Source organism: Chiroxiphia lanceolata, chromosome 8 (genome assembly GCF_009829145.1).
Source record: "Chiroxiphia lanceolata isolate bChiLan1 chromosome 8, bChiLan1.pri, whole genome shotgun sequence".
Lineage (NCBI taxonomy): Eukaryota > Metazoa > Chordata > Aves > Passeriformes > Pipridae > Chiroxiphia > Chiroxiphia lanceolata.
The window spans coordinates 9770547-9798497 of NC_045644.1; positions in this window are offsets into that span (position 1 = coordinate 9770547).

Here is a 27951-nt window from a genome sequence, read left to right on the forward strand (position 1 = left end):
TGGGCTGGTGCCTCTGTGGTTGCATTGGTATGAATGTGCACAGAGCTGTGCCCTGCTGTGCTGGCAATCCCGAGGTGCATCCTGTGCTGGGCACCTCTGCCCCATTCCTGCCCCTGGAGTGGGACAAGCAGCACCTGCTCAGCCATGGCACAGCAGGGATGGAGCATGTGGCAAGCACCAAGGGCTGCAGCCTGGGCAGGTCCTGGCTGTCCAACATCATCACAGCAAGTGGGAATAAATGAAGGGAGGGGAGGCACAGTGAGACTCCTGATCCAACTAGCTCAGGGTGATTCTCTTTGATACAAAACATTCAGTTCTCCCTGTTAGTGCTGTGTGACTACTGCAATGTCCTCCGTCTGCTCTGGTACAGTGATTTCTTTCTCCCAACTCATTCTCATACAATAGGTTAACCTTGAGTCTGACTGCTCACTACTGTATAAACAACATAAGGGTTTTTGTTTAAATTGACTAAAGAAACACTCTTCCCCCACTGTTTGCCTGCTTTTGCATTCAGACTGTATTTGTAAGAATTGCCTCTCAGATCTGTCTACAATAAAATGAAATAAAATCAGACTTTCCAAAGGAGATGTGTAGTTGCCACTTATGTCCATGGGTAGGAAAAAAATCCCAATGGCTGGAAAATGGGACTAAGGACTTTGGTCCCAGCATTTTAAACTTTTTTCTTTAGAGAGATTTTGTCATTTTACTCATAGCCAAACGCAGACGAGCCCATCTCCAGCATGTCCAGCAGATGGTGGTGGAGTTTCATCTACAGCTGCAAATTCTGGTGACAGCCTGAACAGCACCATTCCCAAACCTCAGCCCCCTGACTGTCCCTTAGAAACAAATAATCATTTCCTTGGTAGCCAGATGGAAAGCACTTCATTTGGAGTTGATTTTATCTGTTGCTGTGATTGATTTTTATAGTTGCAGGAGTCAGGCTGTGTTCGACACCTGACACAAACAGCACCACCTTGGAAGACCACTTTTAGTGCGTATGGTCATTGTGTGGTGTTTACCTGGCTTCAAGAGAAAATATGCATTAGGAGAGAAGCATTTAGCATTTTAGAAGCTTTACTCTTCCTCCTGCACTCTCTGGTCCAGACAGGCATTTTAAAGAAACACAGCCACCATTCCAAGTCCAGACCTAAGCGTCCCAGATGCAAGATCAGAGTTCTGGGTTGAAGACCCATGTCATATACACACTCCATGCAAACCAGTGCCCCTCTACAGCTGTAGAAGACAGAGAACTGAATCTTCTTCAAGGTAGATGGAAAGGAGAGGGGCTGTCAGGGCTGCCAACTCAGCTTATCCCCCTTTAGTTGTAAACCTTCCTCTGACACTGCAGGGCAACTCCAAGGCTTTAGCTGAATGTGGATACAAGGTGTTCTCACAGTGTCACTACATCTCCTAAATATTTAATTTTAAAATATTCTGCAGGCTTTTCCTTGTGAAGATAACCTTCTCAATCTCAAACATCCCAGAAAGAAGAGTCATTAAAACACCAGTGGACATCCTATTTCATTAACACAGCACAGTTCACTGCTGCACAGCTCATTGGTATGAGGCTGGACAGGGAGATGGCCAGGGCCCTGCTGGGCATCTCTGTCCCAGTGCCCAGATGGCTTTGTGGAGCCATCTGTGTTGTTCATGTGCATTTCTTGACAATAGTATTGACCTTTGACAAATCCTGCTCTTTCCCATTCTGTCTCCCTGCTCAGTTCCTCCCAGTGCCCATATTCCCTGTTCCTAGGCAGCTGGTTTGAGGCTTTGCTGGGAGCACAGCTGAGTGAAATTCTGCACCTTCCCTCCCTCCCTCCCTCCCCTTTTCTTGTGAATTATTCTTCAGACACAATGAAGTCCCAGCCCAGCTCCCTGCCACTGGCCACTGTCAGAACAGCGTGGGGAGCCAAGTTGGATACAGGAACAACTGATGCAGAGAGGTTGAAAGGAGGGCAAAAATACCTTGCACCAGCATTTTTAAGGCCTCTTACCTTAAGACTTTAGGTTTCTGTGGCAATTCAAGCAATTTCCAAATAGCCCAAAAAGCAAGGTGTAGGGAATAAAGCAGCAATGACAAGGTCCTTCAGTTCCTTTGCTCCTTCCAGATGCTGTGCAGGGCAGAGCTCACACTTGGGCCTGGATCTGAGGAAAGAGCAATTGCCATAGAGATGGTTTAAAAGTCAGAAGGAGCATGATTCTGGCTGCCAACCCAGAAATCATGAATCCAAAGGTGTGCTCTGAGTTAGAAGGGTCTGTGTTTAACTCCCTGAGCCTGTCCTCTGCAGCCTGGGCTGCTGGCAGTTTTAGTAGCAATACTACTGTTATTATCCTGCCACCAAACTTTGGGACCAGAATTTGGTTCCTTTAATCAAAAATTACAAAGAATCAATTCCTCTGTCTTAACCTGCTTGTAACAGAAGTAGTCACTCTGACACAAGTCAAACTCTAAAAGGATTTCTTCCACAGCTGAAATGTTAGCTAATCCAGCATGGAGGAGATTTAGGAATCTAATGCAGCCACTGGAGGGCAGCTGTGAGTTTTACAGCTAATCTGTCCCCAGGTTATTCACTTCAGGCCTATCTTGTTGCAGCACACATTTTCCTTTTGCTTTCCTTCATTTCTTTTCCTCTCCATTATTTGTGGATCCAGCAGCTTTTTGAGCATCCAAAATGGTAGCTCCCTCTGCTCACCTCCCAGCCAGCAGCAGCGCAGCTGATGCCACTGGTAACTCCAGCCTGGAAAAACGACTGTTCATCTTCTGTCTCCAAGCATCTGCCTGCTTGGTCTGTGCACCAGGTCTCCCTGCTGCTCCTGCTAAAGGCACTTGCTCTGTAACCCAACAGGACGTTGAGCACAACGGGCATTTGGATATTGAGGATGAAAAGTCTATTACAGTGACAAAATTTCTTCTGGGGTGTGTGTGTATGAATGTGTCCCAACAGTGAGAGGAGGGACACAAACATTTCACATGCTATGGTGAAGATTGGCTGTGACACTTTGCAGCCTGGCAAGAGATGCTGAACAGTGGCAGAGCCACCAGCAGCAGAGAGGGATGGCTAGTGAGACCAGTTACCAACAGCAGGGTGATACTGGTGGTGAGGTAGGCAGGGGTCTTAGCTGATGGACACCCTGCTTTTGTAGGCACAGCAGAAAAAGAGTGTCCTCAGGAAGCACACAGAAGAGGACAAGACTATGGACTTGATATGTGTGAAAACAAACTCAGAAGAACAAAACAGTGGAGATATCTCTGACAGGCCCCAGTGCTGAAATAATCCAGAGCCCAGTTCTGGACCAAAACTACGCTGGAGCTGGCACCAGGGGAGGAAAGCGAAGGCAACATGTGCCCATGGGTGCCACTGCTTCAATCAGGGTGTGGTGCCAAGGTGCTGTTGTTCAGGAGCTTGGTCCCAGTGATCCTTTGACTTGATACAGAGCAGGGACATGATCATTTTGAATGTCTACAGGAAGAAGCTGTGGGCATTGCATGCTAAGAAATGAAATAACTTATACCTTTCTGTCTTAGAAACAGCTGCATGCCACCCCTCAGCCCCCCATGAGGGTTGGGAGCAGCGCTTGGATCAAGCAACAGGAGGTGGCTACTGGGGAGGAGAGGCTGCATCTGGGAAGCTCCAGGGAGCCTGCGGGGTTGAAGGATGTCAGCACTGCACTGCTGGGCTGCTGTGGGGGCAGACTGCCTCAGGTTACTCGCTGAATTAGGTCATATGCCATCACATCATTCCACATTAGACAAATCTCTGTGCTTGATGATTTCCCTTTTTGGCCACGGCTGAGTGGAGATACAAACACAGACAAACACTCTCTTTCTCTATAATTTTCCTCTGCATGGTAGATGCGACCTGAAAAATAAACATGTATGTTTCCCTATGGGCTATGATGTTTCTCCAACTGGTGATTATGTTTGCCAGCTGTAACACATCCCTTCCAGTCCGGTGCCTTTGCTGTTGTCGCTGTGATCCCCATTGCATCTCTTCGGTACTGCCCTGCAGGAGAGTGGGACTGTTTCTTCTCTACTCCAGCCTCAGTTAAACAGCAATTTGTTTCTTTGCTGGCACGAGGAGCTGTTTGCAAGTGAGGCATAGGTAGAAGCTGGATATCATCAAGAGGCCTCAAGAGCCTCAGTCCAGTCTGATGTGCTTGCGGCTGTGCTTGGCAATTTTAAGAAATGAGGTTCTTCAGACAACTGGGATGTCTGTCTCCTTTTCCAGACAATTTTAACCAACTTGCACAAGCCAGAGTAATTGCAGATGTTCTAACAAGTATCATATCATCACGACTCAGTTCAGCTCCATCACTTTTCCAAGATGCAGCAGTTGGGTGGTTGAACTGCACACACCAGCTGATCAGCCCTTTGGTGGTTTTGGATCAACTACTGCTTGTACTGACTTGTGCCCATGGGAGATGTAAGGGCTGTAGGAAGTTGTATGATGAGGTGGTTGTTAGAGGAGAGAGGACACAGAGATTCATAGGAAATAACATTTCATTGGTTTTGCTGTTCATAGGCTGTCATCCTTTCCAAGTATAAATAGGTTATTCTCTCTTTTTAAATTCCCTGTGTTACTGGCTTCTGGGTATTGACTGTTTCCACACAGCCCATAGGGGACACAATTGCTGGTGGAAAATGAAGGGGGAAAATGAGTCTTTAATTTGACCTGCGACATCAGAGAATTTGAAAATTGTGAGTGTTTTTATAGAGCTTTTGTATCATCACCCTTTTCAAGTTAGCATCCTGAATGCTTTATAAATATTAACTAAGTCTCATGTGGCTCCTCTGAATTACGTAAAGACAGAATTGCCTCATCCATCAGCAGAGAGGATTCAGAAACTGCTTAAAAATTTGAGACAGCATTAAATGACACCAGCTTAGTGAATATGAACGTGCACCCACTTGAAACTTCTGGGCAGGAGAAAAAAGTAAACAACTGGACTATATCTTTCCACTCTTGCAAAATAGTAGTGTTGGACCATGAAGGGCTATATGATGGCCTCGCTTTCTCCTCTTCTCTTCTTCTGTCTCTCCGTTTGTTTTGTGGGAAAACCTTGTCTCCCTGGGTAAACAATCTAAGATTAGGATTTCAGAAAGGAAGCAACCCAAAGGGAAAATGCTTATAAAGTCCTCATTCCCTCTCCCACGCCCAGGACATTATTGATGGCTGACAAATGCTGAACTGCTGAAAGAGAGGAATAATCCAGAAGGATGGAGATCAGGAGTAGTGCAGGAGCTAAGGGAACTCTGTGCAGCAATGTCGAGCTGGGAGCAGGATGGTGAAGCCAGGCATGATGCATAAACATCCTTAGACAGCAGAAAAGAGTGATTTAAAGGACTGTAGTGTCAGTCCACAGGAGATGCTGCTTGTTTGGGAAGGAATTTCAAGATTATTCCCAGTCATCACCCAAAGAGATGAGCTAAGAACAAGCTGCAGGCCAATTACATACCAAGTGTTAGATAAATTACTTATCACACTGGCTGAAGAATTTGGGTTTCTACTCCAGGTAATTTAAAAGGTTAACTCATAGTAGAGACTGATGCTTAATGAATTCAGAGAGGCATCAGATATTTACTCAAATTTTTCATCTCCTACTGCAATTATTCTGAGAAAGACAGTGGATTAATTGTTTCTCCAGATGGACTTCTCCAGATATGTCTTCTAAAGCCACTGTGGATCGATGGTTTTTAAGAAGACGACAACAGACCAGGATAAAAGTAAAGGACAGAGTAAAAAATTGCGTTGGAAAATTCAGGGAATTTTCTTTTGTAGTACACTGGACACACCAAGGAAATCTTGGAACGATTTAAGATTTCAGGGAGTACAGAAGACATGTAGAGATGTTAGTTATTTCTCAGTGCCACTAACTGAGCTTTATATAGAAATTAGAGATCGAAAAGGACCTGCACAGCCTGGTGGGCATCAAGCTGCTCATGCACCAACAATGCTTGCACAGGCCATGAAGACAAACTGTCTCCAGAGCTGCATTAGCTGGAGCTGAGGTGCTTCCTCACCTTGACTGAACACTTGAATAATGTACCAAATATTCTCTCCTCAATCCCCAAAGTAAAGGCTTGCTCTACCCTACTCTCGAGAAGTAACAGACACAAGCCACAACAAGGGAAATTCCTATCAGATATCAGGGAAAAAATCCACAGTGAGGGCAGCAAAATCCTACAGCAAGGGCATGGTGAGGGTGATGAATCTCTCTCTGTAGAAGTGTCAACACCAGATTGGAGGACCTGAGCAGCCTGTCCTAAGCTGGCCCTGTGTCAAGGCAGAGTGGGTGGTGTTTGACCACCTGACTTCCAGAGGTCCCTCCCAGCCTAAATTATTCAATTACTTTGCTCCTGTTGGGAACCAGAGTAGACCTGTGGAATCTCTATTATTTTTGCTTCTCCAGGCCATACTTAGACAAATTAACAGACACAGACAGCCTTTGAGACACTTAACTTTGTGTTGCTATGAGAATTATCATCATTGTAGGGTCACAATTGTTCTGCTTTTTTAAAAAATGTAAAAGTGGAACCAGTTTTCTTATTTTAATTCCTTTCTTCACCACATATGAATTCACCCCTGCTGAGTTTTAATTTACTGTGAATGTTCTGGCTTTTTTTTGCAGAACTTCTTTTGAAGAGCCCTTGTAAAGAATTGCATGGACTTTGAATGGAAATGAGAAGTAATTCAAAGCATAGATCTCTTAATCCTGAGAGTCTCAGAGCTGCTTGTTCATATACATCAGTAAAATATGCGAAGTTACAGCAATCAGTTGCTGCAATGAATCATTTATTAGCTCTTGCAAAACACACTACAAAAAGACTGATGAAGCAGGTGAAAGTGAATTCTTTTTTATTTAAATGGTCCCATTTCAGTGTATTCTCTGTGTTCTTAGTATGATAACCCAATTACGATTGTCTGTGTGAAACAAGAGGACTGACACTACTTTAATGTATTTCATTTTACAGCATTTGCTTTCCTACACATAATATTTGTAAAAAAAACCCCTAATAATACTTGACTACATGAGTGAAAATTAAGCTAATTATTAAGCAGATTTCTCTGTCTTCCTCCTCTATATGATCTGTATGCCTTGGAAAGATTTTTTGTTGTTTGGGTTTTTTTTTTTATTTTTATTTTTTTATAGCAGTACTACATAATTAGCATCAAATGCACCTATCTCTTGTCTTTCCAGTCAGGAAAAAAAAAAGGAGTACATCAGTACATTGCAAAGAAACAAATGGTAAAAAGAGAATGCTGGAAGCGGCTCAGGCAGGTTAGAACCTTGTTCTCATCCAAAGAGGTTTTTAAAGAGCATTATTAATTTCCAGTGACATGAAGGAGGATTTCAGCAGTGATTTACTGTTTGTCTTTGTTTCAATTAATGGTTTTGCTTCCAGGTAAAATAACAGAAAACATATAAGTACTCACAACACTCAGGAAATTCTTTCAATTTTTTACCCTCTTTGTTATTAGCATTTTCAGCTTCACTTATAGTTAACAATGTGTCAACACTGTCATTAAAGACCTCTGGTTCTGTTGTTATATATGAACTGTAAAAAATTTGCTTCAGGCTTCAAATTTGGTTTCCAGGGTCTTGCTCATGAGATCCAGTAAACTATTTTATGAATTCATAAAACTGTTAGACTCTGCTCCAGCTCTTGGATTCAGTCTGTTGAATCTCTACCACAAAACTTTACTAAATATGTTATAATACACTTTTATCAATGAATTTCTTATAGAAGCTATTATAGAATTGTTATCAGAGTTTCTTTATAGCTTTGTTTCTGTTTATCACAAATTAAAAAAGAAGCTCGCTGTTTCTGCTGCTTCAGAAATTGATTCTTGACTCAGGTAATCAACACATTTTTTGGACTCTCAGAAAGGTTATCAAGTATTTGCACACTTGCGCAATTCTCACATTTCCCTTACTCCAACCTCTCCAGTCTGCTTGTTTTAAATAGTTCTGGAAGGATTTTGAATGGCATGAGATAACTGGAAAGGATCTTGAGAGAGTGTTACTGTACCTACAAAATCTCCCTGGGGAGGATTTTAATTCTGCAGAGTGCTTTCCAAAGTCATTGAGGGAATTATGTTTCCAGAAGGGCAAGAACCCAGGATTTGCATTTGCTCAGCAGAGCTGAAACAAAGCAAATTATCTGTGATATTGTGGAGTTAATAAACACAACTCTTAACATGACTCTTTGGTTTCTGTGAAGTATCAAAATACAGGATTTGTCCTGTTGGAAGAAAACCGGGTCTGTGTCATCCTGCCCCTGACAGCAGCCAGGGGCATGTGCTAAGACACAAGTCAAAAAACCCCCACAGCTAAATAACTCACCTTAAAACATAATTCTATTCCCAGATCTCCAAGTTCATGGCTGAGAACAAAGGCTGAAATGCAGGATAGCTTTTGTCGTGTGATTTCTTGTATCCCTCAGTGCCGTGGCATCAAAGAGTTTCAAAGGCTTATTAGTGTTTGCATGAACTGCTCATGCAAAATGACTTCTATTTCCTCCGACCAGCTTGCAGTGGGTTTCCAATTCACACTAACCAGATTATCTCTTTCCTTTCAAAAGCATATATGCAGGAGAGCTCTATTTCCATATACCACTTGATATTATCAACTATGTCTTCCCCTCTTCTCTTTTAACTGCTACTCCTGCTCTGCAGATGAACCTTTGCATTAGATGCTGGAGTGTCCATCAGCGTATGTGAAAGAGATATTTAGTATGGAATAGGCCTTTTGGTGGTCTATATACAAGTGAAGTTTATTGTTTATTGTTTCTGATATTGAAATATGTTGTAAAGTTTATTGTTTCTCATAGTCAAGTTTACTCACAGACTACCTCCAGGTCGGGGGGCACAGGATCGCACACTCTTCCAGGATAATTTTTCCTGCTGCAGGATAATTTTTAAGCAAATGCCAGTACTATCCTTTACTTCTGCAACAAAGAAGGCTTTAAGTAATGACAGGCAGTGAGACTCAACCAGTCAAAGAAAGCATAACAGGAATCAGCTCTTGCTCAATGTTGAGGCTCGGGTGCATGTGCCCTGCATGTGATAGCTGTGTGTGTGCAGGAACAGAGTCCCTCCTCCTTTGGCAGGCTGTACTGTGACCCCTTAAACCCAAGTGATGTTACACTTTCGCTTCCATAAAGCAGCGTTATTACCTGCTGCCAGATTTGGGAAGGAATTAGGACTTTCAAAATTAGGACTTTTCTTTCAAAACTCAGAGTTCCAATTCAGAAACCTGTTGTTGTTTGTCCTTTTATTTCCCTCTGTCCTTCCCTCAGAAACACGTGATGAGTGTGTCATGTGTCTAACAGGATGCAGAAGGGCCTGTACTCCTTCCCAAGAGCAGACTGTGAGTGTGGGTTGCAGGGTCTGATCTCTGCCTGGTGCCAGGCCAGAGCACTGTGAGTACATCTCTTCTGCTCACCTTAATACAGTCCTAAATGCCTGAAAGGGTTTTTTCTCCCTACTCATTCAGAAATTAAGCACTTGGGTTACCTTCCTGATTTGGCCACTAAACTGACATGTTCAATGACTGTAATTGTCCGTGCAGAGAACTCTGAAAGCCACCTGGACATTGGAGGCACCTTGAACCCTTTTTCCCGAGCAAGAATTTGTGTGACAGAAAGACGGAGTTTTCTTGTTGCTTTGTTCTGAAACAAATCCCTGTTTAGAACTTCTATAAAGAAAGGAGTTTTGTTTTTTTTCTTCTTTCAATGTTGCTCATGTATGGAACTGTCTGAAAGCACTAAGGGAAATAACCCTGAGAGGAAAGATTTCTTGTCACCCGGACAAGGAAGAGGGCAGGAGGTGAGCTTACTGCCGCTGGGATTTTACAATACCACTTTGCTAAGGTTAACGAATGCTTCAAACACATCCCAAGTTCACTCTTCTCTAGAGTATTAAAAACAACCTAACTGAATCCTGTGAAAGCTGTGTCCTCTAGTGAGGCTTCTGTGATTGCTTGCACCAATAATGTGCTCTGTCCCTGCATGCAGAGGGAAGATTACCCAGGAGAGGGACCACAGGATTGGAGGGAAGGCACAGCATTGCTGAACAGAGCCTGGTACTTCAGACTTGTGCAGAGCTGTAATGCAGGAGCTCTCCAGTGAGCCTCTGTAGCATGCCAGACTTGACAGCAGTTCAGAAAGACCTAAGTTATGTAGGAGTAATCTCTCTACGTCTGCAATGGGACTGTCAAAAGTACCACTGTCTGAGTAATTTTCTGTAAAATCTCTTATGACTGACCTGGCAACTCAATGGAAAATGATGCTGACCTGGCTAATATCCATCTCTAGAACAAGCAGAAATGAAATCTGAGGCTTGAATGCATGTGCTCCTTGAATCACCAGGATAAACACTTGAAGGTTATGGTAGCACCTTGGGACCACCAGTAATAAAATTAATGTGTGAGACTGTGCTGTCATTTGTTTCACTTCTAGTAGCACTTCACCTGGTAGAAGCAAGCAGAGAGACAGAGAATGGCCAAAAGTGATAAACTGCTGTGTCAGAGGGTCAGTAAACCTTAGCCACAGAGTCCTTCTGCTTGTCATAGGCAAGTGATTTAAAACTTTTTTGCCTTAGCTTCTGCCAGCACATTTTGCAGAGATTGTCTTTCTTCACCCCACCTTGCAGCTGTCACCTGCCACAGAGAGCTTAGAAGTGATACAAAAATCACCTCTACAAACAGGACACAGTACTAACAAGAAATCACAAAGAAAATTCACATACTCATTGCTTGTAGCAATCAGCTCTCTCCAGCAATATCTGCAAATCAGTGCTTTCCCCCATGGTATGTCTTACCAAAAGCCTTCCTTGAAAGGAAATCTTAGACATGAAAATGAGGGTAAAACACTTGATGGTCCCTAAGGTTTTGGAGCATTCAGTTCTTTCTACAATTAATGGAATTTGGGCCTGTTAATCCCTTATGTGGCTTTGAACATTCTGCTTGACTAATACTTAAAATGCTGAAGCTCATTGCAAACCCCTGGGAATGAGCATTGGCAGGACCTCCTGGGAGCTGAGAATACAAGCAGCCAGCAAGAAAGAAGATGTGCTCCTTCATATGGATATGAAATGTTTCACTTTCATGGCTGCAAAGCCACAACAATTACAGATCTTCAACGACATTTTCAAGTCTTCAATTTCATGTCTTCATGTGTTCCAGAAGTCTTCAATTAATTAAGGCAATTATCTTTCAATAGTGCTTTTCTGCTGCTCTGGGCTACACATGTCCCTTTGGTTGTCTGCTATGTGACTTCATTTGAGGACCAAATATTCTATTTTTAACTTTATCAGTGGTCAGAGATTTTCTTCATCCCAAGACCACCTTGTCTGCACTGATGACAATGTCTACACAGAGCAAAAAGTAGTGTTCATGGTAGTAACTGTGATCTGCAGATCACCAGCTGGGGAAATTAGTGGGAATTACTACCATAACAACCAGTGGAACAATTGTTAGGGCCACATTTCATGTAAACTTTAGAACAGAACTTAGATTGGGGATATTTGGTTACCAATTGGAAATTTTTATGTAGCTTTTGTGAAATCTACTTAAACACTCACAGTAATGGTTAATATAAAATACTAATTAATGGTTAATATTAAATATTAAATACATTGTTCCAAGTACAGTGGCAATATTGCATGCTTGTTGCGATGTTAGCTTGAAAGTTGTGGCTGAACAGATTGTATTTTGTCTGGTTCCCACCACTGGAGGCTGCTGCAGTGAGAAATGTGATGTTCAGAATCACTCGTAGCACAATGGAAACTGCAGCATAAATCCTGGGAAAACTTGGCTAAAATCATGGACTTTCATCTCCAAGACGAAATGTGTTTGTTTTAATAGCTAGTCTGAGAAATGCACTTTGAACTCATTCTTGAAAAAGGCTTGTATTACAACTGTGAAATATTGTATTCCTGCAGATTTCTTATTGATCTTCTGTCATTTTAGGTTTTAAAAATAGAGTTGTTTCTTTTTGCTACTTCTAGAAAATACAGCAGAAGAAAAATGTAACAGCCCCAGGATGGGTCATGACACCAATGGCAGACTCTAAATATTACTTTTTAAATAGTACATCGTTTGATGCATGCAAGTGTGTCACTACAGAGAATATTCTTTGGTGCAGCTCTCTTTTAGGAAATCTTACAGTATTCATCCCACAATGCTAGATATGATTTTTCTCCATCAAAACACTGATGAACAATTTGAAAGAAACAAACACACAGTGATGTACTGTACAAAACCACCCCAATAGCTGCCCACTTTGTGTTCTGCAGAAAAACATGAGAATTAAAATTGAATAATAATACTTTCTCTTTCTTTTTTAAGTTTCATATTAGGTTTGAAAAAGAATCAATAAGATTGTCGTGTCCTTGCAAAATTTTGCTAAATGTTTTTTTCCTATGGGATGGGCAACAGTAAATGAAGTCAGTGAATTTAGAGACATGCAGGAGGCCTGAGGATACCTGGAGAGTCAGAGGCAAAGAATGGAAATCAGCTACTATCAATTCTAACCCCTGAATCACACAGGCCTGCCAGCTCTCAGGAAGTATTTGCATATTCCTGATTCTGGCCAGAAACCATAGAGTATATTACCCTATTCACAAAGCTGACATATGGAAAATGCAAATTCAATCACTGGTATGTTAATTCAAGCATATATCATCTTACACAAGTCAAAGGGAATTTCTCCCAACTATGTAAATCTTAAAGAAATAAGTTTTTGGCTAAAAACCCTGATATAGGAAAGGGGAAAAGAAAATCTGAATAATTTGGATCGACCTTCCAGTTCTGAGAGAAAACTCGAGAGGTGTCAGGGATCTAATTGTGCCTTAATTACCTGTATAATGGAACACGGTTACTTTGGAATTTGCATTTCACTCCAGTTAGGGGCCAGAAGTAGCCATGTAAATGATGCAAATAGGATAAAGTATGATAGAATAAAGCATTTCTGTGGGTCCAATTCTCTGATGTTTTACAACTTAAGATCAAGAAACTAATGTACAATGATTCACATAGCTCAAAATACTCCGCAAGAGATAATCAGTCCAAAAGTACTTGCAAGCAATAGTTCAGTCAGATGGTGAACTGACTGAGCGCTAATGATGAGCGAGGAAGACTTCTAGCATTTGTGAGCTATTAGTTGGATCACCTAATCTGGTACTGAAGATAATTGCCTAGCAATATTTATGAAAAAAACAAACTGAAAAAAAATTAAATTCCAGGAAGTGTTCAAGTAGTTTAAAGGAAGCTCAGAAAGCTACTGAGATAATAAAATTGAAGGTTATCTGTTGTTGGCTTTTATACTGGCATTAACATTTGCGAATGTAATCTTTCAAATGCAGGGATGGGTCCCACTGTCAGACCCTGAGGGCACTAATGGCCCTTTGTGTCCCTGCCCAGCTGCCCCTACCCCTGCCCATGGTCCAGGGACCCCTTGTCAGCTCACTCAGGGGCTGTCAGTCCTTGTCTGTAGACATGCCTGACAGTGACCCTGCCTCCTGAATGCATCTTGAGCTGCCCTGTAAGGAGCTTGTCTCCTGGACTGATTATTTGGGAAGATGTCGTAGCTTTGTCTCTAGTCCTGTCTTTCTGAAATGCCCATTGCCACCGCCGTATCCTGGATGTAGGGGTCATTCACTACACGGTGTCTCCAGTGCTTTCTTGGGTGGTTGACTGCTTTTATCTGCTTTTCATTTTTTGGGCTAAAATGCTGAGGAGCAGATGCTGCTAAGTGTTGTGGAAGGAAAGGGCACGGCCAACACTCAGAACTTGCTGTGGCTTTGTTATGGATCACTTGGAATGGGAAACAGTGGCTCAGATGTGGACCAGGGTTAAGTAGGGGGTAGAAAGAGATATTCTCAAGGTTTCCAAGCTCTGGAGAAATAAATCCGTTGCTGAACAGTTCTAGACAAAGAAGCATCCACCTGTCCACATCCTGCACCCTTGTAGGGGATCCTGACAGCCCACAGCAAAGAACTGACCAGAACAAGTAATTTGTGCTCTCTCTTTGAGGTGAAAGGTGGATGCTTTGATGAAGCCACTTCTGGATGGGATTTTACCCAGTGTTTGGTAGCATTTGAATTTTCAGCTGGGCTCTGGGATGCTAATTTGTGGCAATGAAGCTCTCCTCGATTACCGTGACTGGAAGATTAAGAATATGCATCCTTACTGAAGGCACCTACAGTACCTGTGAAGAACAGGAAGTTTTAAAAATATCTTCAGAAAAGATAAAGAAATAGTCAAATAAGCATTTTACTGACAAACTTCAGAGGATCAGCAAGTTAATTAAAAAGTGGTATTTCCACAAAAAAAAAAAAAAGTGATATTTCTAGAAGTCAGGACAAAAAGAAATAACTTCAATAAGACTGAGAGGAAGGGAAAAGTATTTGGGAATTTTTTTTGTTTGTTTTTTTGCTTTCACACTAAAACTCAATGTAATTGTTAGTGAAACATTGCACATCAAAAATGCAGCTTTTTTTTCCATGGCATAATTAAGGCCAAACCCCATCTAACATGTCTCCTTGCCTGGCAGCAGACAGTTGCTTGTATGGCTTTCCTGGGAGGGTGGAGGATTTCACTTTGGTCCAAAGCCAGATGATGGCACCTGTATTAGCAGGGTGGAGAAATATGAATTTGCTTGCTGTTTGCCTGCAGCTGTTGGAAGCATCTCTGAGCTTCCTCTTATTTTCCAAGAAGGGTAAAATTATAGGTGCAGGAGATTTAGACTGCGTATCTTCGTCACCACAGGCTATTTATTACCATTGCAAAGCAAAGAGAGACACTGTTTACTTTTCGTTTAATTGCAGTATATTCCCACGTATGACTTAATACTTTAATGGAAGCTCACACTAAACCTCTGTGGTAATTTTCTCTAACTCTTTGGGCTCACGATCTTAGGAAGATTTAGGCGGCTTGTTTCAAAATCCATTCTCTTCTAGCCTACTAGGGGTTTGATGATGTCAATTGCTATACTAATTCTCACTTGCTATACACAGTGTGCTAATTAGTTTTGAAAACAATTTCACAGTTTACTGGGAAAACAAAAAGGCAATTGTTTTAGCTATAATTTAGAAAATAGTGTGGACAGAAATGATGACTGAAGATTTGTCCATGATACTTAAACCATCAAATTGATCCTAGTGTTGTTTTCAAGCAGCAGTGGCAAGTGTCATGGAAGATGAAACAAAAAAAACCCTCCCTAATTTTCATTTAGGTCTGAAATTCCAGATGCAATGATTTTAACATATGCCTAATCAGTACTTTCATTATAAATGAGGTCTGTATCTGCTCATGCAGAGTGTGTTTGCCCAGAGATACATGTTTTGGTGTCTAGGCCCCTGCCTAACACTGATCTTGGCTTAAGAGTTGCTTTTCCTTCCTTTCTGTAGGCCAGACTTGGAGTTTGAATGATGCATAGATCTTACGAACAAAATACAGCCCCTGTGACTGATTTTGTTGTACACATCTTTCAGTTTTTCTTATTCAGAGGTGGGTTTCAAGGCATAGCAGACTGGTAGTGATCAGAACAAACAGCACTGGAGGAAGGCTGGTTCCAGAGAGCTGGTCTGTGAAGCCATTGGTACCTCCATGCAGACCTTGGGTGATCAAGATGAGACAGAGGATGAGTAGTAGTACATTTGTTGAAACTAGTCCCTTCCCAAGGCAAGGAAGCACAGAAAAGGAAGCACAAGCTGCTACTGGAGCACGGAGGTTTGTTTTCAAGGCACTGGCATGCCCCAAATGCCTGCTGCAACCTGGGGCTTTACTGTAGTCAAATTTGAACATGACGAGTGTGGGGTCTACCTAGTCCAACAGGAAAAAAGACATTTCTTTGCCCAGGAAAAATTATCAGAATCACCAATATGTGAAACATGCTGTAGAGCCCAAGCAGCATGGTAAGTCTCTGAGTGGACTCAGCGGCAGGCACCAATCTTGTCTCTCTGGTGTCCAGTGACAGGACCCAGGGGAGGTTTAGGTTGGATATTAGCAAAAGGCTCTTCACCCCGAGGGCGGCTGGGCACTGGAACAGGCTCCCCAGGGCAGTGCTCACAGCACCAAGCCTGACAGAGTTCAAGAAGCTTTTGGACAATGCTCTCCAGCACATGGTGCAACTCTTGAGGCAGTCCTGTGCAGGGCCGGGAGTTGGACTTGATGATCCTTTTGTGTCCCTTCCAACTTGGGGTATTCTATGCTTCTATGAGTCTTTGGATTTCAAATACTGTAAGGCTCAGGTACACTGGGATCTGCTATTGATGATTCAACCTGCAGCACGTAGAATAAGGATTTAAATTTATCCATTGAATTATCTCCATCAACTCAGGGAACGTGTAGGCAACCTGATGCATTTATATTGTCATCAAAACAGTGCACTATATTTTAATTCTGCAGCAGTAATAACAACAAAAAAAGCCAAATTCCTTGAGTAATGCATAGTGTGTTATGACTTTCCTTACTGATGGCACTGGTGTTAGTTTTGCTACAATGCTAACTAGTTTATACTTAATATCAATTCTGTTTTGTAGTTCTGCACATTTGCCAGATAATATCCAGAACACAAAATGCTACTTAGTAGAAACAGCAATAAAATTACTGTATAGCTTCCTGTGTGTGTTTTGATTAATCAAAGAAAATACTCTATGTGGAATATAAAACAATTAATTCTGGCTAAGAGAAAAAGATGAAACATTTAACTACTCTGTTAGATAATCACAACAAAAAGGCACATGAAGCTGAGTGAAAGAGATATGAGAAAGTTTCTCAGTAAGCACAGGGACAACTTAAAAGGGAAGTTAAATGAAAAAGAGAGTTGGATATGTTGAGCCTAGAGGAGAAAAGATTGGAAGAGATTCTTAATATGGAAGAGCTTCTCTAAGTGAAGTCTATTTGTGTCCAGGTGCTCTTCATAGTCTACTTAATGTTAAGCACTTTCTTGTTAGATTAGTGCCTGCCTTTCTGCACAGTTCCAAAACAGTGATTAAAACCTGCAGTGACTCAAGGCTTTCCCCTGGAAAAAACCTAATTCCAGTAAAAACATTTATAAACAGATTCTTTGAGGTAGTGCTGAGCCTTAGCAAAGTGCAACTGTATAGGACATAGTTTGGTAACCCACAGTGTGGGTTACCATCCAGTATCAGGTGTTTTGAATCCTCCTGTTAGGATGGTACATCAGTGCTCCTGAAAGGAAACATTGTCTTTTAAATAAAGACTTTTAAATAAAGATTATGAACAAAAATGTTTATTTGCAAAACACATAGCAGGAATGTCATAGGAAGTTCTTGCTCTCCCACATCCTTTTATTCTCTCTGCCTCAGGTTTGTGACAGGAGCTGCAGAAGTAGTGCTAACCAGGAATGTAAACCTTACTTCCACTTTCACTATATCTTGGTGTAATTGCTGGATTTGCACTTCAGTTTGACTTGAAACCTTTGCTTGGAAGACATGTTGGAAGATACTGGATGAATTCTGAGCTGAAGATTGACAAATGAACTGTTGTTGTATGCTGTCCCCTTAGCTTGTCAGGCTGAAACTTATTGTAGTTTCAGAGTGGGGGCTGTAAAACTTAAATTAGGTCAAGCTTTACAGGATGAGCAAAGAATGCATCAAACTACTTTTCAAAAAGTGAAGGTTGAATTAATTTAGTGCAGACCACTTAATTAGTGATAGAGAGTCTGATTAGTGACAGAATGTCTGTTATGTGGTAGAGGTACAAATTTTGTGTTTTGTGCTGTTAATTGTTTTTCCCTCATATGCTAAATGACACTATTTTTTGTCAATGTATTTGTGAATAAATAACTCATAACCAAATAAAACCTTTGTTTCATCAGCATGCTGGTTATAGTAGTAGCAAGAACTCTTTGTTTAACTCTGCAATGAGGGGAGCTGAAACTTTTATCCAAGTTTTAGTTTAGGGAAATGTAATAGACATCTTTCACGTTGGTTCAATTTAAATTGTCAGACAATTTACAAGTGAAAGATGATACGTTAAATATTGGGTATAATACATGTACTCACACTCCTTTCTAATTTTTAGAGCAGACAGTGGGGTGCTGCAACGCAGAGCTAAGTCCTATAGCAGGGTCCTCTGCAGACTGCAATAAATGGAGCGTTTTACTAGCAGGGAATGGGTCTTCCTCAAAGCAAGGATGATGAGGATAATGAGTGTGGGGGGAAATAAGGCTGTTTTTAATAAGTGGTAGAGCTCCTTTTAATCCGGTGCGTATCAAATGGCCTTGAAGAAGTAAATCAGTAAATCAAAAATTGTCAGCCTTCTGCCCAATTTCAAGAAAATGCTGTGCTAGACTAAACAGAAAAAATGAGGTGTTGGGAGGGTGAGGCTGACTGAATGGAAGAAGTCTGCATGAATAATATAATGTTTTGGTTTCTAAGAAACACTGCTGTGTGAATAATGGTCTTTCACTGGCTGAAGACCTTATTCAGCAAGCCAACTTTGAAAAGTTGAGCAAATAGGTAAATACTCAGCAATGTCTATAAACAAATGTGTTGCACGAAGAACTGGATGTGTGTGGGTGCAGCTGTTGGACTTGAACGGGGAGCTTTGCAGATATTTAAGTATGAACAAGAGGGGGCTTGCAGAGCTGCTGGGGGGCATGTCCTCCCAGGTCTCTGTAGAGACAAATACCTGGAGCTCTCCCCCCTTGTCACACAGTGTGGGTCTGTACTTCTGCTGGTTTATCTAAGCCAGTGTTCACCAGAGCTGTTACATTTGTGAGTGGATGGAAGGAGAGCAAGTTTGGGCAGAGTCAGTTCTGTTTCAGAGGGGGATATGTGGTAATGAGAGCCTGTTGAGTGCACATGAGTGTACCAAGTGTTGAAGCAAAGGTCTTTATGGGTAGTTAAGCTTAGGCCCAAATGGTACAAGTGGAGATGAGGAATGTATCTTGTGATACTGATTTGTTCTATTGTGTGTGGGTTTTTTGGGGGGAAGGTGGGTGTTGAAATGTCTGTGGTACTTGCAGACACAGGCTGGACATTTTGTGCAAGGAAGAGTTAGCTTCCGTATTTTGCAGTGAACAATTTGGAAAATGCAGCTAGTTAGAATTAATAGAATGTAGCAGGTGACAGTGGGGTATTTTTTCATCTTAAAGGGAAATATGTGACAGGAATGGATGCCCTTTTTTTTTATTGTCTCAGTAAGTACTTCCAATCTCATAGTATTTTGTCCCTTTACCAGGGAGAGTTCATTTTAACTTGCTGAAGGTAATTAGTTATATTTCACCCTGTTTATAAACAAAACTCCCTAGGTATGGAAAAAAAAAATCTGTCTTTATTTTCCATGCATCTCATGTGACTTTTTAACCTGGGCTTAATTGACTACTCTTTAGAGAAGTGTTTTAGCTTTTTTCTCTTCCTCAGTCAAGGATTTGCTTAATGTGGTCTCCGTTATCTCTGTATTTATCAGAATTGTTCAGAAAACCTGAAAAGTGATTGCAAGTAATGAGTGTTCTGTTCAGTTCTCATTCATTGCCTAAACTATACCAGGCTAAATGCCCTTCCTTCAGAAGTACAGGATGCATGTATGTTAATTGCAGTCACTCAAATTCTTCCAGAGCTACAGGAGGCTTTCATCTGATCATCTTCATATGCCTTCACAAAGAGGGAGGAATGAAGTGTTTTATTCTCTCCAGTGGAATACTCCATCTTTTGAAGTGTAGGAAAAAGCACTCTGAAGTATTTTAATGATCCTCCTTAAAGGAGTGTAAAGCATCAACTTGCAAATGAAAAACTTACCAGTGGTGACTCATGATGCCTGCCTGACACTGAAAAGACTTCAGCTTCAAGAATATCTCAGCTCCAAATGCAGTGCTGGCTCTTGGTTTAACTGTGAGTCTCTGTTCCAATGCATTAGTCAACTTGAACCCTGACAAAATGATGCTGTAATGGTAGCCACCCTGTATCAGTTTCTTGTGACTGGTAGGTTCAGCTGAGTGTCCCCAAAGTGTCTGTGGAATTCTGGGCAAAAATTCTGCTCAAGCATGTCCAAATATGTTAAGCTCCTCAAAACTGTCTTTAGTACTCATAAAAAATGTTACTATGGTGATGTATATTCCTTCAGGCATTCAGACCATTCCAAAGAGAAGTGAAGCCTTGCAAGTCTGGATGGGACAGCACAAATACTCACGTTGTTTTCATTGCTTTGGTGTTAGGAAATGGCAGCTCCCTTTCTGAATTTGCTGTATAGTATTATTTCTATCTTGAACAGTAATTTTCATTGTGGGAGAAAGTTCTGCCCAGGGTACTGAAAGCAAATGTGATGGTTGCCTGAAAGCTGTTAGAATCCTTGTGCAAGTGAACTATTATGCATTTCTTTCCCCTTATAGAAAGGTGCTGTGTTAAGGATGCATGACATGCCCTATTGGGCAAAGACTATGGAATGACTTAGAAAAGCTCTGCTCTTACCTGCTGAGCTGATATGAAAGTTGGGGTGAAGAAACATGAGAATAGGCTTTAGAACTTGTTAATGTGTTCTGTAGCGTTTTAATTTTATTTTAAAATAGCCTGCCCCATTACTCTTCTTTCCCTAGTTTTGGAGTCTGCCCTATCCTGTTTCTCGTCTGGAATTGCTCTTATATAACCTCAAGCCCCAAATCTGTGGTTCATATTTGTGTATCTTTGGGACCCTTAAGCTTTCTTGCAGCTGACTGTGTTTTGAGGAGATGCAAAATCCATTTGTACTCAAGTGTGCTCCAGGGGTTTTGATTATTGCTGGGAGACAGCGTGTGGTGGTGCTGGCAGTGACATTCATGATCTGCCTGCACTGATGGGGTGTTTGATGTATAATTCTGTTGTATTCCTCTGCTGGGGACTCCATTTTCCCTTTCTTGTTTTCATGCCCTAAAAATGCATTTGCCTTGACTGCAAGAGCAGTTTTTGCATGTTCATTTTTTAGTCTCTTTCATCTGAGTCACAAGTGATCTGTCCTTATTGAGATACTCTGGCCCTGGGACATGCAGTTTCTAATGTACAACAAAACCTTACTGTGTATTTAAGGGAGTTATGTACTTTAAAGAAATTAAAGAATTTCAGGTTGGGGGAATAGCTATTGTGGTGGCTCTGTAGGAAGGAGAAAGATGAAGAAGAGTCACTGGAGTAGTTACTGGAAGGCGATCCAGAATTCTCTTTTAATACCTTGGCAGCATTGAGTGCATGGAGCTTTTGCTGTGATGGACAGGGGTGACATTTGAAATACTTTCACTATTCCTGACAGTGCAGCTCTGTGTCTGAGGAGATGATCAGCCAGCAACTGAAACAGCCTGATTGTTTCTGGGTGCAGCACTGAGTCTTGCCCTATTGGATTCAGCACAATGCAGGCAGTGGGGATAGATCCCTTCCCAATTATTTCCAAGACTTTCTCTGCTGGCTTGTTTCAAAGCTGAAGGGATTCAGTATGGGGGATTATGTGGATGTGCTTCCCCCATTTAATAGAAATTAAGATTTGTGGTCTGGGTGTTCAGTATCAGGTTGCAGTAGGAACTTCTGAGTTGTGGTTTGGGCTGATGGAGTTCTGTTGGGTTAGAAGTTTCTCACATTGACCGCCTTGGTTTTGATGAAGTTGTTTATTGACTTTAACTGCAGTAGGGATAAGTGATGTCAGCTACACTTTGATCCTGGTTATATGGGTTTGTTATGATGTACAACGACTTGGTACCAAGATCTTGCTTGCAGTCTTATTTCTGCTGTTCTCTAATTGGTCTCAATCATATCACAAAATACAGGATATTTTCCTTTTTCCCTTCAAGTGTATGGAAATAGATTTTCAAAGCTATTTACCACTACAGGTAGAACTTTAAAAAAGACCCCAAGCCACAGCACAGCAAACCCTGACTTTTTCTAGCCTTCAGTATGACAAATTGGCCAATGGACTATGTTTTGAAAAGCCTATTGTCTTTCCTTATTCTAACCTACTTCATGGGGAATTTATATACTTGTCTGTTGTGAGCTATGCAATGTGACTCAACATTAAGCAACTTAGAAAACTTGTGTTTCAGCCTAGTCTACAGTGAGTAGACGATTGATGGGGTTTCTTAATTTTTAAGAAAGTAATTGGCATGAGAAGTAGCCCTTGCTACTTGGCCAGGGGATTGGTCTTCACTGGTTTTCATCAAAACACTCAGACTTTCTGAATAATGTTCTGAAGGGAAATGGTTATCAGTGAAAGAGTTCTTAATTACATTCTGTTTTAAATTTATTTTACATTCTGATCTCTATAGCAAGCAAGTGCTATGCTTCTGAGAAACTGGCATTGTGGCCTACCCCTTGGGGACTTCTGGGGCAGCACAGAGAATTACAGCTGCTATTAAACTTCTTGCAGTAATCACAAATTGAAAACACAAGAAGCCAGGAAAAGTGTCTTGCAATTATCTTTGAGTCACAAGCTTGCAGCAATGCCTAATTCACCTTTAAATTAGAAAGGAGATGTTCTAGTGCTGAGAAGCACGCCTGCATATTTTATCACAGATGGTTTCAATCTAGTGTCACTTGCAGTGTTGACTCTATCTGCATACAGTATTTAAATTAGTACAAACAATAATTAGGTGACAATGGTGAAGTCTTTAACAAGAATCAGTATCTATGTTTATATACCTTACCAGATTTGCATGGGGAATAGTGTAGGGAATACTTAATATCCTCTGAAAGAGGAAAAAAAAGAATCCTTCAGTTTGTATATATGTACAAAGAAGGCTGGTGGTGATGCAAAATGTGAATAATGATGTAAGACCTTGTCTTGAGCAACTCGTTTCTTACTCTGCCAGTGGGAATAATTTTTTCTGGAAGCTGGATAGATAGCCTAACTAGTTATAGCATAACTACCTTCCCCTTTTGAATGCTGCAGCTATGCCATGGAAAACAGTTTGTACTCAAAATGCAGCTATGGTTCTGGAAATCAGCATCACTTTTTTGTTAAAAGTCAACTGGCCAGAGTGGGAGCTTGAATTTTCTGGCAGGGGCCACCGGGGCTGTTCCCAGAAAAACCTCATTTCCTGGCAGGGTGAGGTGTATCTCAGAGGCTCCTCTATGGGAAATGCCCTGTGGGAACAGTGACTTTGGTGAAGGGAAGGGAACTCAGGGATGTGGGGCAAAGCTTTGAATTTGGCATCAGATATTTCTGGGCATCAACTCATGCTGTGTCACTGTCAGAGCTCCCGTTTGGTGGTGGGCTCAGTCTGGTGGAGTGAAAGCTTCAGAGCTCAGTCTACCTGTCTGTGACCTACAGGATAGTACTGGGTGACAAATGCAGTCCTGCTACTGACTAATGTCACTGAGGCTTAGTATATGGAATGATGGTTACTGGGGATACCAGGAAACAAGCTGGACATGATGACATTTACATTAACTCCAAAATCATAATGCCAGCTTCTCTGTTTTTGTCTGAAGTGACATCAACTCATTACCCCTCATAGGAGAGTCTCCTGTTTGCATTTATCTGGAAATACTACTGTTTCTTTCTGCTGGCCTTGGATTGTCACCATGTAATTTCTGCTACATGTGTGGCTTTAATGAAAGCTTCCCATACAGAAAATGGCTTCTGAAATTGAAAAGCATACAATTCGTTTATTGTCACTCCATGACACGTCTGAAGCTATGCTGCCAATCTGTTTGCTCTGCCTCTGCAGAAAGCTAATTTTTTTTTTTTTTTGAGTAACTTTCCTCTGAACTTGGTCAATCCTGTAAATTGCTGAGACAAAAAAAAAATCCTGTAGTGTGTATTAAAACACAATGTGAATGTTTATGCAGTGGCCAGGGACATTTTAATAAAGACTTGCCTTTGAAATGACTGCTGAATTAGGCAAATTTGTGCATTTGCTGACAACTGCAGTGCAGAATCACTAATGCCTTTTGTGAGTTACTCCTCAAGAGTATGGGATTTACTTCTCAAGGAAAAAACCCCACAACATTAAGAGTAATAGTCATTACCAATTCCCTGGGTGACAGCTAATTTCAAGCCTGAATTTCAATGTATAAAACAATACCTGAATTGAAATAAAACTTTAGATGTACTCTGGGAGGACTCTGTCTATTAGAGCAATTTAAAATATAAGAAATGGTAATTAATGCTTTCACCCTTTTAAAAAAACTTTGCCTACCCATTAACTAATTACTCTCCTGCCTGCTGATATTAAATTTCATGCTGAAACATTGCATTCATATCCACAGCTACCATTTTTGTCTAGACATAATTTTAATTACGCACACAGAAAAGTGTAAAGCATTGTGCATACAGTTCTGAGATTTCATTATTACTTAAGTGCATGTAAAGAAGGGACTTCAGGTAAATAACTCTGAAAACCCAGACCAAAGTGTATAATAGTCCTTCTACAAACCAAGTATTTTCATATCCCCAGTGTTTTAGGCCAGGTTGTGACACTTGATGATCTTATTTACTCTTTCCACTTTGACAACTTTCCAGTTAAATGTTTAGACCATGTTTTTTATCTAGAATTTTCCTACTGAAAGAATTTAAGATAAGCTCTGCTGATCCCAGAGCAACCTGAGGTTGTTTTCCACAGCTCTCTGATACATAATAAGTCACAAATTCCTTCCTGAAGCTCTTCTCATAGCTCACTTGTTTTTATCCTTTCTTCTGGGTAGATTCCAGAGTCTTTCACCTGAATACTCCATAATAAGTTTTGTACAACTCCAAAATGCACTTCAAGTCTTCTACCCCCCTTGAGGCAATAAACCCCTTCAGTTTGCAGGACTTCTAAGAGAGAGGTTCTTTGGCTCATCCTTGTGGGTGTTGAATGAGGACACTGGGTTAACAATTTTCCTCTGTCTTCCGCTTGTGTCCCTGTGGGCTTCTTGGTGTGCTCTGCCTCTTCCTGATGTTACCAGGCTGGTTCTGATCCCAGTCAACCTGTGTTCATTATGGGCCTTTAATTACGTAGCTTCACAGCCTTGGATCCAAAGGGGTTGTTAGTGGCACAGAAGGGAGGACAGGGTGGATGGCGTCGACACGGAAAATCCCACTCCACGGAGATGCCTCACTTACAGCTCTCTCAGCAGTGGGGTTGTGTAGATGGCCAGTGAGGAAGAAGGACAGAGTTTTTTTGGCTTCACTGCTCCTCTTCTGTTCCACTCAAATACTCCAAACATGGGGCCGCTAATCTTCTAGGACAAAATGCCATAGAAAAGAAGACTTCTTTCTGGAAGCTCATCACTGGTCTCAGCTGATGATGCGACATCTGTTTTGCCCACGTTTTAGGACTTCTCCAGTGCACAAGCTTAAGCTAATTTCTCTGAGCTGCTCTGGATCTGTCATGCCAGGCCCTGATTAATAATGTCTGTATTAAGGGTCCTTCTAGCACTGTACTCTGACTCTAGCAGAGGTCTAAGTGAATGCTTAGAGAGGACTAATGATTTGCCTTGAGTGCTTTCCTGTCCTCTATTTTTCAGCCCAGGGAACTTTCTGAGCATGGAATAGTTTCTGCCTATCTGTATTACTCAGTAAAATCTTCTTTACATAATTTCTAGAGGATACTTGGTAACTTCAACACACTTTTCCCAAGAAGGAATACCTTGCGCCCTAAACATGAACATTACTTAGCTTGTTTGGCTAAATTAATTGGAAGATTATTTTAAATACAAACTTTTCTTTGTTATCCCTATTCTGTCACAGCAAAAGATACAGAGCTGGAAGCTAGACAGAATATAAAAGTCAGGGGGCATTATTCCTGCAAAGGTAGCAGAAGTGGCTGTTGAGTAAAATGGTAGCAGGAGTGTTCCTTTTCTGCATGTGACATCCTGGGAGTCTGCGGAGCAGGGGGAATAGAGGCTGATTTTCTTTCCAGGTGTTTTCCATTTTCATAACATAAAATTACTATTTAACTGGAGCTGTCAGAAGCAGAAAGATAAGTGAGGTTGTGGCTAGGCCTTGTGCCAGGCTTGGGATGGCACATCCACATTCCCCAGCAGGAAACAAATGGAGCCTGACATATACTTGCACAGAAAGCACTGAAAAAAAAAAAAAAAAAGTGATACTGAAGACAAGGTGTATTTTGCTTAAGACCTCTCAGTTTTGAAGGGGAAGAAAAATGTGTGGGGAAAAATTGAATAGAGTGTGGTGCAGCAGAATCCCTTAAAATAAGAATGAGATAAGTCTATCTTGGTGTGTGAGTTGACAAAAAATTCTTGCGTCAGATCAGTGCTGTACAGTGTTATAACGTCCTGGAGGATGAAATGATCAGTTTCATGAGACATGAAGAGCCTCCAGAACAATGTTTCAAACTTTGAAATTGTACACTGGATTCATATCCCTACCTTACAGTATGTCAGCCGAAAGGCTATGGGTCTTGGCCACTGTGTCTGATCCCTATTGTGATTTTAAAATTTCTCCATTTCCTTGCAATTGTGGAGACATCTGTATCTTGCTCATCTGTATCTTATATCTTTGCCTGCTTCTATGATGACTAGCACTGCTCTCTTAGCATATTGGAGGACCTGTATTTGGCTCTACTGCTACAGGCATTCTTGCTCCTATGTTCTGCAGTCCTGTGATTTCTACTTTGCACACTTTATGTGTTTACTTTCCTGCTTCCAAGACCTCCACCCACTCCATTGTTTTGATCCTCCTGGACACCCACACTCCCACTTGCCTTCCCCAGGTGTAAGGAGGCTGCTGCTGAGCTCCTACTCAAGCCCAGAAAGGGCCAGGGGACTGTCCTGTACCACTGAATTACCCCTCCTTTCTTTCCCTCTTCTGTGAAAACAGCAGCAGGTTGCAAGAGTCTGCAAGGTGCTTTAATATTACCTTACAACGTAGGCAAGTATACTTACCTTCTTCAGAAGGAATAAACAGAATTGTACTTGAATTAGTGCTCCAGACTTCTTAAGGTCTGTTTTGGTATCAGTCAGTATCCTCACTGTAGGAACAGATAGTTCTTTCTTTGAACGGCTGGTTGGATTGTGAGGAAAGCTAAAAAGTTAAAGAAATTATTTCTGTTACCTGTTCTCCTATTTGATAAGAGAATGTTTCTTCTGTTCCCCATCCTTAGTGAAATTGCTATTGGGGTAGAGTTTTAATGGATGAAGTCTGAATATCTGCTCTCTGCTTGAACTAGACCATTTTTTGAGACTTACAGAATGGTTGGCTATTTTGGTGCTTTGGCTTTTCTTCTGTATGGTAGAGCAAAATTGTCATCAGAAACATTGGGTTAAGGATATATGTAACCTGATGGAAATGACAAATAACAGGCTATTTCAAGGGGCAGCCTGATTGCCTAAGGCCTTTTAAATAAAAGTAGGGAAAACAAGTGGGGAACTTTTTTCCTCTTATCCTCTATCTTAGAGACATAAATGTTCAGGCTTTTTTTTTTTCTAGGCCCAGCACAGGGTTTGAGTTTTTAATCTGTCTTATTGCTGACTACTCTGAAATGTGCTGATTCTAACGACCCTGGGAAGGCCTAAGCAGTTCTTAGACTTTAGCTATTTTCTAGCACTGTTGTAAAATTTTAGGGAGTTTTTTATCTTAGTTCCCATGGGCTTCATATAGGAAACTTGTAGGCAAACACAGATGTAGCTGCATGCATTATGTTTGTGGCAGTGTCTTGATGTACATTTAGCGCTCTCATAATGATAAAATAAAAATTGCGTTCAAGTTCCTTTAGAAATAAATATTGAAGTCTACTGGCTTCCATGTTGTTGTGAGGTTGTTTAGTTGTAATTTAATGTAACTTTGGGCTGCTTCCTGACTATGATCTAGTCCCTTGCATCAGAAACAAGCATGTGGCCTCAGGCAGGTTCAAATATCTAGCTGATCTAAGAACTAACTTGTTTTACTGGGCATTAGATTTGTCTGATCAATAAACTAAAATGGTCAACTTTGCATCTGCAGTCTTTCTTTGTTCAGCAGGAGGAAGACATGGAAACATGTAGATGGAGCAGAATCTCTTTTAATGCTGGCCCTGTCCCA